The sequence below is a fragment of the Podarcis bocagei genome (assembly GCF_964188305.1).
Source record: "Podarcis bocagei genome assembly, chromosome: 9".
Classification (NCBI taxonomy): domain Eukaryota; kingdom Metazoa; phylum Chordata; class Lepidosauria; order Squamata; family Lacertidae; genus Podarcis; species Podarcis bocagei.
This window is the reverse complement of record NC_138134.1, coordinates 68,735,554-68,744,705: the sequence shown is the minus strand read 5'-3', so window position 1 is coordinate 68,744,705 and position 9,152 is coordinate 68,735,554.

Sequence of the window (9,152 nt, the reverse complement as noted above, 5' to 3'; positions counted from 1 at the left end):
TGGTAATTTTCATATGGTATTGTTTTACCAACATCCTCATACAGAGACACTGCAATTGCTAATCAACTACAAGTAAGAAGAAGCTCTTAGCTCTGGTACATATCAGAGCAATTTATGACCAAGGGCACACTATCCATCACAATTGCAATGTCCTAGAGGACTTTCAAGCTCTGAAGTTTCCATAGCTAGCTGCTGCAAGGAGATGTAATATTGCTCTTCTCTGGTTGCCAACTAACAGCCTATTGCCAAGTTCTGATGTATGATCTTGGAGATGGCTTTCTCCTTTGACGCCAGCATTGGACATCCAGCTGCTATGTGGCAAATGAGCTATTTTGATCTAGCCTAGAATCTACGATTATCCAGGACATATTTCATATCCTGGGGGGGGGGGGAGCAGGTCTTGGTTTACCATGGACAATATTAAAAGCAGTGACTCAAGCAAAACAGGGGAAGAGACAATCCCTGCTTTCATTAGATTGTCCCACTCCCTACAGCCCTCGCTTCCCTTGAAAAGTTATCCTTAGGGGGCTTGGTGGTGATCCACTTTGCCTTTGTGTGGTAGTAAAGGTAAAGGGACCCCTGACCATTAGGTCCAGTCGTGACCGACTCTGGGGTTGCGGCACTCATCTCGCTTTATTGGCCGAGGGAGCCAGTGTACAGCTTCCGGGTCATGTGGCCAGCATGACTAAGCCAATTTTGGCGAACCAGAGCAGCACATGGAAATGCCGTTTTCCTTCCCGCTGGAGCGGTACCTATTTATCTACTTGCACTTTGATGTGCTTTCGAACTGCTAGGTTGGCAGGAGCAGGGACCAAGCAACAGGAGCTCACCCCATAGCGGGGATTCAAACCGCCGACCTTCTGATCAGCAAATCCTAGGCTCTGTTGTTTAACCCACAGTGCCACCTGCATCCCTTCTTTGTGTGGTAGTGATACAATAGAGATAGAGTATTCCCAACTTTCCAGGATCAGAATTCTCAGGCCCATGAATAATGGCTGACACTTTCTAGCAGAGGAAGCCAATGTGGTGCTCTCCTAGAGTTAAGGACTACAACTCCCAACATTCCTGATTGTTGGTTGGCTAGTACTGATGGGAGCTGTAGTCTTTAAAATCTAGAGAGCATCACATTGACTACTACTGCTGTTTGGCTTTTTTTAATTTCCTTGTTCTGGATGGTTGCAGAGGCAATAAATGATACAATCAGCCAGTCCACAACAAGGCTTCATTTAAAAGCTTGATTCTGTGCTCTCTGAGTTGAACATGTGCATCTTTCCTTTCTAGGTTTGAGAAAGAATAAGTTTTCAAGTGACAAATGAATCAATAGATGAAGTTGATAAATGTATCAATTAAGTGAGCATTAACACAGCATATGACTTCATTAGTTCTGTCTTTCCATCTCTCTTATGGAATAATTTATTCACTTAGCCAGAAAAATGGAAGGGATGCCAGAGGTCATCTCATCCAATCTTCTGCAGCCTATTGAGACTGAAGGCAAGATTGACACATTGCCTTGGCCTCTAACATCCCTGAAAGACACTGAGCTTGTCTCCCATTCATATTTGTGGTACTTGCGAAAAACCCACATGTGGATTGGCTATCCTAGCACAACCATCCTATTACAGAGTGAACCACAATGAAGAACAGTTGCACACCAGCTGAAGGCCTTTCTGCTACATTTGCTTTTTCCTATGCCTTTCCACCTTAATCCCAAATTTTGAGGTGTGCTAAAACAGGTAGGACTTGAATGAAGAGGGGAAAGACTTCCTCACCCACTAGATCATTGCCCAGCAATTGTGCTTGTCCTCAGATGGGGAAATCCTGGAAGTGCAGAGACTGAGAGATGGGCACCTGCAACTTCAATAACTATGTAGAAGAGCTAATTTTTTTTAGCAAGTGTGCCTTGCATGACTGCAATGAGCTTCATATATTGTGACTTGTGTCTAACATCCACCCAATGGGCACCAGCAGAAGCACTGACTTGCACCCAAGATTGAGGGGGCCTGGCGGTGCGGCACACAGGAAAGATGTCATGCTGCAATGCACGTCGCATTTGTGTGACATCACGTGCACAACACACAACACATGCACGGTGTCACATCGTCGGGAGGAAGCCAAGCTTGGAGCCCAGTGCAACTCGGCTTCAGTGGCCAATGGCTCCTCCTCTCTTGTGCTCAGGAGGAGACGAGCGCTGAAGCCACACCATGTCTGGCCTCCTCTGGCCCCTCTACACTGAGGAGGCTTGACCCCCCTTCCCAACAGATATTGGGAGGAGGGGGCAAAGACACATAGAGTTGGCATGCCTGGGCACCAGCCACCACTGATGAGAGTGACAGACAAAAGCCTTTTCATTGTTATGATGTTTTACTTTTTACCACCTTGTGGGATCCCGCTCTGCCAAATGGTATACAGTGGTACCTCGGGTTACAGATTCTTCAGGTTACAGACTCCACTAACCCAGAAATAGTACCTCGGGTTAAGAACTTTGCTTCAGGATGAGAACAGAAATTGCGCGGCGGCAGCATGGTGGCAGCGGGAGGCCCCATTAGCTAAAGTGGTACCTCAGGTTAATAACAGTTTCAGGTTAAGAACGGACCTCCGGAACGAATTAAGTTCTTAACCAGAGGTACCACTGTAGTTTGTTTCAACAATTGCTTCTGCCAATTTGTTGTTGTTGTTGTTTGGTTTTAACTGATATAGAGCTGTATCGCAACTGGCACCTATATCAGATTTGAACTGATTACAGTATATGTATGTGCTGTTGTTGCTTTAGACTGTAGGGATGATTCTTCATTGTGATATATGCAACTGATTTAACTCTTTTTATATATGTACCTGTTCTATATATGTTTTCAATACATTGTTACTCATGTCAGGATACCTGATGGGAAGTGGTTCATAAATGAAATATTATTTTATCACCACCATAATCATCCTTTTGTCATATTGTTGAAAACCAACCTAGGACTTTAAAACAAACCAGAGGCAGCACAGAAATATTTTAAATAAATGTGCAAACTAAGACTTTGGCAAGTCAGCACCGGGAAAGTGTTTCACCCCTGAAGGGCAGGAACTAAAAATGCGTTTTATTGTGTCCCTTTGGGCTGCCTCTCGGTGGATAGGGCATTACTGAGGATAAGAGGCTCTCTGTGGATCTCAGAGATCGTAAAGGGACACAAAGGGAGAGTGGTCTTTAAGGTATTAATTGCCCAAGGGATCATTGCTCAATGGCAGAGCAAAAACTTTCATGCAAAAGATCCTAGGTTTTTATTTGATTACCTAAAACATCTATACAGAGCCAGTGTGGTGTAGTGGTTAAGAGCGGTAGTCTCATAATCTGGGGAACCGGGTTCGCGTCTCCGCTCCTCCACATGCAGCTGCTGGATGACCTTGGGCCAGTCACACTTCTCTGAAGTCTCTCAGCCCCATTCACCTCACATAGTGTTTGTTGTGGGGAAGGAAGGGAAAGGAGATTGTGAGCCGCTTTGAGACTCCTTAAAGGGAGTGAAAGGTGGGATATCAAATCCAAACTCTTCTTCTTCTGCATTGCCACTGATTTTTCAATTCCTGGGCAGTTTGCAATGAGTTTAAGACACAACAATTAGCCTGGGATGGGGAGAGCAGCAGTGGGACCCGCCCCTGGGGTGAGCTGGATGGGGGACAGAATTCAAATCCATTTGCATTTATAGGTGAGTCTACCTAATTCACACGAGAACCAAAGCTCAGACACCCTTTGAAATTTCCTGGATTAAAAGGCCCTTTGTACTTGATTCAAGCTCAGTTGCATCCTGCCCAGCGGAAGAGGGGACTGCGCCGTTGAATTCCTACATTTCCTTCTTCACTTACTTGCTTGGGGAAATCCTGGACATTAATTGAGAAGAATGTAGTTTTGTTTCCATGCTAAAAGCCCTTAGTATAATTATTATTTCTCCGATTTAATCGTTATTGCACAGCTACCTCTTAGCCTGCAGTGAACAGAATCCTTGTTGGCTTTTAGGCTCTTCGTTTAAAAGTGGAGAAATAAAAATTCTAGCGGTGGCAAATTGATTTAACTCACAGCCCTCCAATTTCATGCAGCTGCATGTGTGACATTTAATGCAAATTGTGAGGAGATGGGGAGGGAACCAGTTTGCCTATTTGCAAATTATTTGCAGGAGAGCATAAATTCCCAGCTTGCTGCTAAGCCTTTGCTTGGCATTTGAGCTCGAAGTCACATTTAAGGCCTTGAACTTAACATGCTTCAGTGCCATTAATTCTGAACCTCTGGAACATGGTGTGTTTTGCCTTTAAGAGACACGGATTTATACACAATGTATATGGCGCAGGATCAGGCTAATGCCTCACCTGGTCAAGCATCTTGTTCCCACAGTGGCCAACCGGATGCCTGTGGAACCCCTGCAAGCAAAATCCAAACACAAAAGCACTCTCTTCTCCTGAGTTTCCAGCAACTACATACCCTCCAACATTTCTCTGATGAAAATAGGGACATCCTATTCAATCATCATCATATTTATACAAACCCCGCCCCCCCATCTGACTGGGTTGCCCCAGCCACTCTGGGCAGCTTCCAACATATATAAAAACATAATAAAACATTAAAATAATAATAGTTATTATTATTATTATTATTATTATTATTATTATTATTATTATTATTACTATTATTATTTATACCCCGCCCTCCCCGGCCAAGGCTGGGCTCAGGGCGGCTAACACCAAATATATAATACATTAAAACAAACAATTGATTAAAACACAGCTCAAAATCACAGTAAAATCAAAATAAAATTAAGTGGCCAACCCACGAATCACAGCCATGATGGTGGGAATATTCAATATTTGCCAGTGCTGGTCCCATATGAGCCAATGGAAAGAGTCAAGGGTTACGAGGGTTTAATGGGGAAAAGGGGGTCAGACTGGGCCTGGACCAAAGGCTGGCGGAACAGCTCTGTCTTGCAGGCCCTGCGGAAAGATGTCAAATCCCACAGGGCCCTGGTCTCTTGTGAAGAGCGTGCCACCAGGACAGTTCCAGAGCTGGACTGAAATGGATCCAAAGCCAATGTTTCATCCAGATACCTACCAAGCTGTTCAGCAACCGCTCTCTCAATTACCTTTGTTGTTGTTGTTTAGTTGTTTAGTCGTGTCTGACTCTTCATGACCCCATGGACCAGAGCATGCCAGGGTACAAAAGATTCGAAACCGGGCAGTAATTGGATAGATCTAAAGGATCTGATGGTGCTTTCTTTAAGAGCGGATGCACCACTGCCTCCTTCAACACCCTATACAGGGCTTCCTTCAGATGTCTTCTAAAGGTTGTATAGTTACTTATCTCCTTGGCTTGGAGGTCGCGTAACACCATACCCTTCAACATTTCTCCGATGAAAATAGGGACGTCCTAAGGAAAAGCGGGGCATTCCGGGATCAAATACGGCTTCTGTAAATCTGGGACAGTCCCTGGAAAACCAAAATGCTTGGAGGGTCTGCAACTAGTATTGAAAGGCATGGTGCCTTCAACAGCTGTGGAATGAGGGGACAGTGCATGAGGGCACTGGCACAAACATTCAGTATGTGGCTAAGGAAAACAGAGGAGTCAAGAACCATTACACATGAACCATTAAACATAATGCTTTCTGTGTTCCTATGAGATGCAAGCACAGGGTTGGGTCCAGACCTAGTTGCACTCAATGCATGCCCATTGGAATCAGTGAGACTTGTGTTAGCCCCTGCAGCTCTTTTACACTACTAGTATACTCCTCAACCATCCCAATTTGAGTGGAACATCCCAGTTATAGAAGCCATCCCAGCTTCTGATCGGATCCTGGAATGTCCCTTTTTATTGGTCTGGCACTGGACCAAAAGGCTCTCATTTTATGGTCTCACACTCTTGCACAAATCAGCTGGCTCCTACGAGAGCTCTGGACCCAAAAACAAGCTTCCTGATTTTGATCAGCAGGATGTCAGAGGGTATGGGGTAGGTTGACATTTTCTATGAGCAGCAGTGAGGAACCTATAAGCAGTGTTGTTGTTGTTAAGTCGTTTAGTTGTGTCCGACTCTTGTGACCCCATGGACCAGAGCACGCCAGGTACTCCTGTCTTCCACTGCCTCCCGCAGTTTGGTCAAACTCATGCTGGTAGCTTCGAGGACACCGTCCAACCATCTCATTCTCTGTCGTCCCCTTCTCCTTGTGCCCTCCATCTTTCCCAACATCAGGGTCTTTTCCAGGGAGTCTTCTCTTCTTATGAGGTGGCCAGAGTACTGGAGTCTCAGCTTCAGGATCTGTCCTTCCAGTGAGCACTCAGGGCTGATTTCCTTCAGAATGGAGAGATTTGATCTTCTTGCAGTCCATGGGACTCTCCAGAGTCTCCTCCAGCACCATGATTCAAAAGCATCAATTCTTCGGCGAACAGCCTTCTTTATCGTCCAGCTCTTACTTCCATACATCACTACTGGGGAAACCATAGCTTTAACTATACGGACCTTTGTTGGCAAGGTGATGTCTCTGCTTTTTAAGATGCTGTCTAGGTTTGCCATTGCTTTTCTCCCAAGAAGCAGGAACCTCCAAATGCTGCCATCATCCCTTACCACTAGGATCCTGGCTGGGCCTGATGGGAGATAGAGTAGGCCCCCTGAATTCAAACTAGATACGGCTAAGTCTGGAATCAGCTCTCAAAGTGAATTTATTCCTCTTCCTCCCTCAACCTCCCCCTCCCCGGAGAGTTAAGTGCGGAAGAGAATACAGAACAATTACATTCTGAAAGCAAAGCTAGGCCTAAGGTGCTCATAAATATACAGCCTTCCAAAACCCACAGAGCAGACTGCGCCAGCGACGTGCTAAAGGGGCTTCGTGCATGCCAAGCCCAATGACAATGGGAGCTATTTGAATGCATTTCAATACCAAGGATTGACCAAAAAAAACACAACCCAACCACCATCAACAATTGGCAGCAAACGAAATTAAAAACAACAGCATAAAATGCCCTGGAAACGATTCACGGCTGAAAGTGAGGCACGGCTCTTGGAGGGGAGAGGGAGAAAGAGAAAGAGGGCAGCCTTTTCGTGGGGGTTGTGTGTCATCGTTGTTGTTCTCTTCCCCCCCCCCTTCCACCCGCCACCCAAACACTGTCTTAGGCTTGCCCCACTGCCTGGATGTTCAAGTCGTCTGTCGAAACATCTGTGTTTATTTTGCATGACAAAGTTGTTCTTCGGCTTTGACAATTTGGGACCTGCCGGTTTTGCGGCTCTTCCACAGGCTCCTGCGGAAAGCTTCTGCGGCTGGCTTTTCCTTTCTCGATATAATACATATTACATGATCCCCATCCATATTTAATGACAAGTGTGCAATAGTTTTTTAATCTTTATAGCTTTAATGTGAGCGAGCGGTTTTAATAATTGGCGCTGCCACCGTGGCCTCTTCCCAGAAATAACCAGGAAAACTGCTGTGTTTTCAAACCCCCCTCGGTTGTGCAGGAGTGGGGGGCGGTGGCTGGGGGCTGTAAATTACAAAAACTAGGTTTCTAATAGAGTTGGCAGCCTCACCTCGCTCTTTGGAAGTGCCAACCTGTAGCAATAATCAAAGACAGATGCCTTGACAGTTTGCAACAAAAAAGTTTTTGTGATGAGACGGCTCCAAGCTTCCAAGTCAAGAAAATTACACAGCAGGAGGGAGAAGGCCCTCGGAGACTCCCTGTCTATATGCTCATATATATTGATGTTTATATTGTACAAATGGCATCCTGAAAGAACATAAGATGAGGAGGGAAATTCTACTGTCTCAAATTGGCCTCCTGTTTCTTCCAGTGGCCACAATCAGGAGAAGAACCACTATCCTTCTCTTCATTGCCTGGAAAGGGCACTGTGATGAGCTATGATGGAACCGTTAGTTTTTCCAAAGACTGATGATTATCAGCTTGTGGTGCCACAATAGAAGAACTTTTTCTCTGTTCTTCTTGGATGCTCTCCCTGACAAAAAACAAGAGGCTCCATCAGCGTCCGCATTCTGACAGATATTGAAGACACACCCATTGAGGGAAGCATTCCCCTGAACTGAACTTCTGGTTTTATTGTTTTAACAACAACAACAACAACTATTGTATTTGTCACACTTTTTAACTGTTTGCTTTGTTGCCTATTTTAATAAAGGATGTTCTAATGCCCCACCAGCGCTGATACTGTGTGTTTTAATTACATATTGACTTAGTAGTTTTTAAGCTGCTTAAAAGCCATTTGGGCACGTGAGCGGCATATAAATTAATAAATAATAACAGCAGTAATAGTTTCAGTGGGTCTACTCTGAGTAGAGCTAACTTTGGAAATGACCCTGGGGGCAGCAGCCATTATGACTACTAGTCACTGAAAGTGTTATTCTCCATGAATTTGTCTAGCTCAGTTATCTCAATTTCCACGTCAGTTTGTGATTTGTAAAAAACACTAAAAAGGAAGGGGGATCTGCATGAATTCTTACACATTTTGGGGGTGCTTTCCATCTCATGTGCATGCTTCCATACACATTTTTGCCTAATAGACATACTTTTTGCAAACAAATTTCCCCTAATGTGATTTTGTACATTATTTTCGCTAGCAGCAGCATTTTTCTCTGCACTTACATACTTTTTAATACCCTTTTTGTGGGTGTGGGGTGGAGAACTGTGTCTCAAAACCTGGAGAAATGTAGATTTTGAAGGAGAGCTGAGTTTTGGTTTGTGTGCCGGTTTGAGAAATGCAAATGAGGTCGCTTCACCCTGAAATGAACACTTACCGTAAGTGCTTTATTTTTCCACCGGAAATGTTTTGTTTCGTAAGTTCATTAGTAACAGTTCATGGACACCAATGGCAAAATTTTTAAAATAAACAGACACACAATTTATCAAAATGTAAGCAAAACCAGCAGTTTAAAAACGAATAGACATAATAGAATTACATGTCTGGGTAGGCTTGCCTTAACAAAAAGTTTTTAGCAGGAGCCAAAAACAAGATAGTTCAGGCTCCTGCCTAATATTAATAAATAGAAGACAAGCTTGACAGTTTCAAAGCTTTTAGTTTTGTATACTAACTACAAGTAAAATAAGCATGCTAAATTAAATCACTTTAGGGCAGGGATGGAGAACCTGTGGATTTCTAGATATTTGCTGGACTACGGCCCGCATAACCCTTTGCC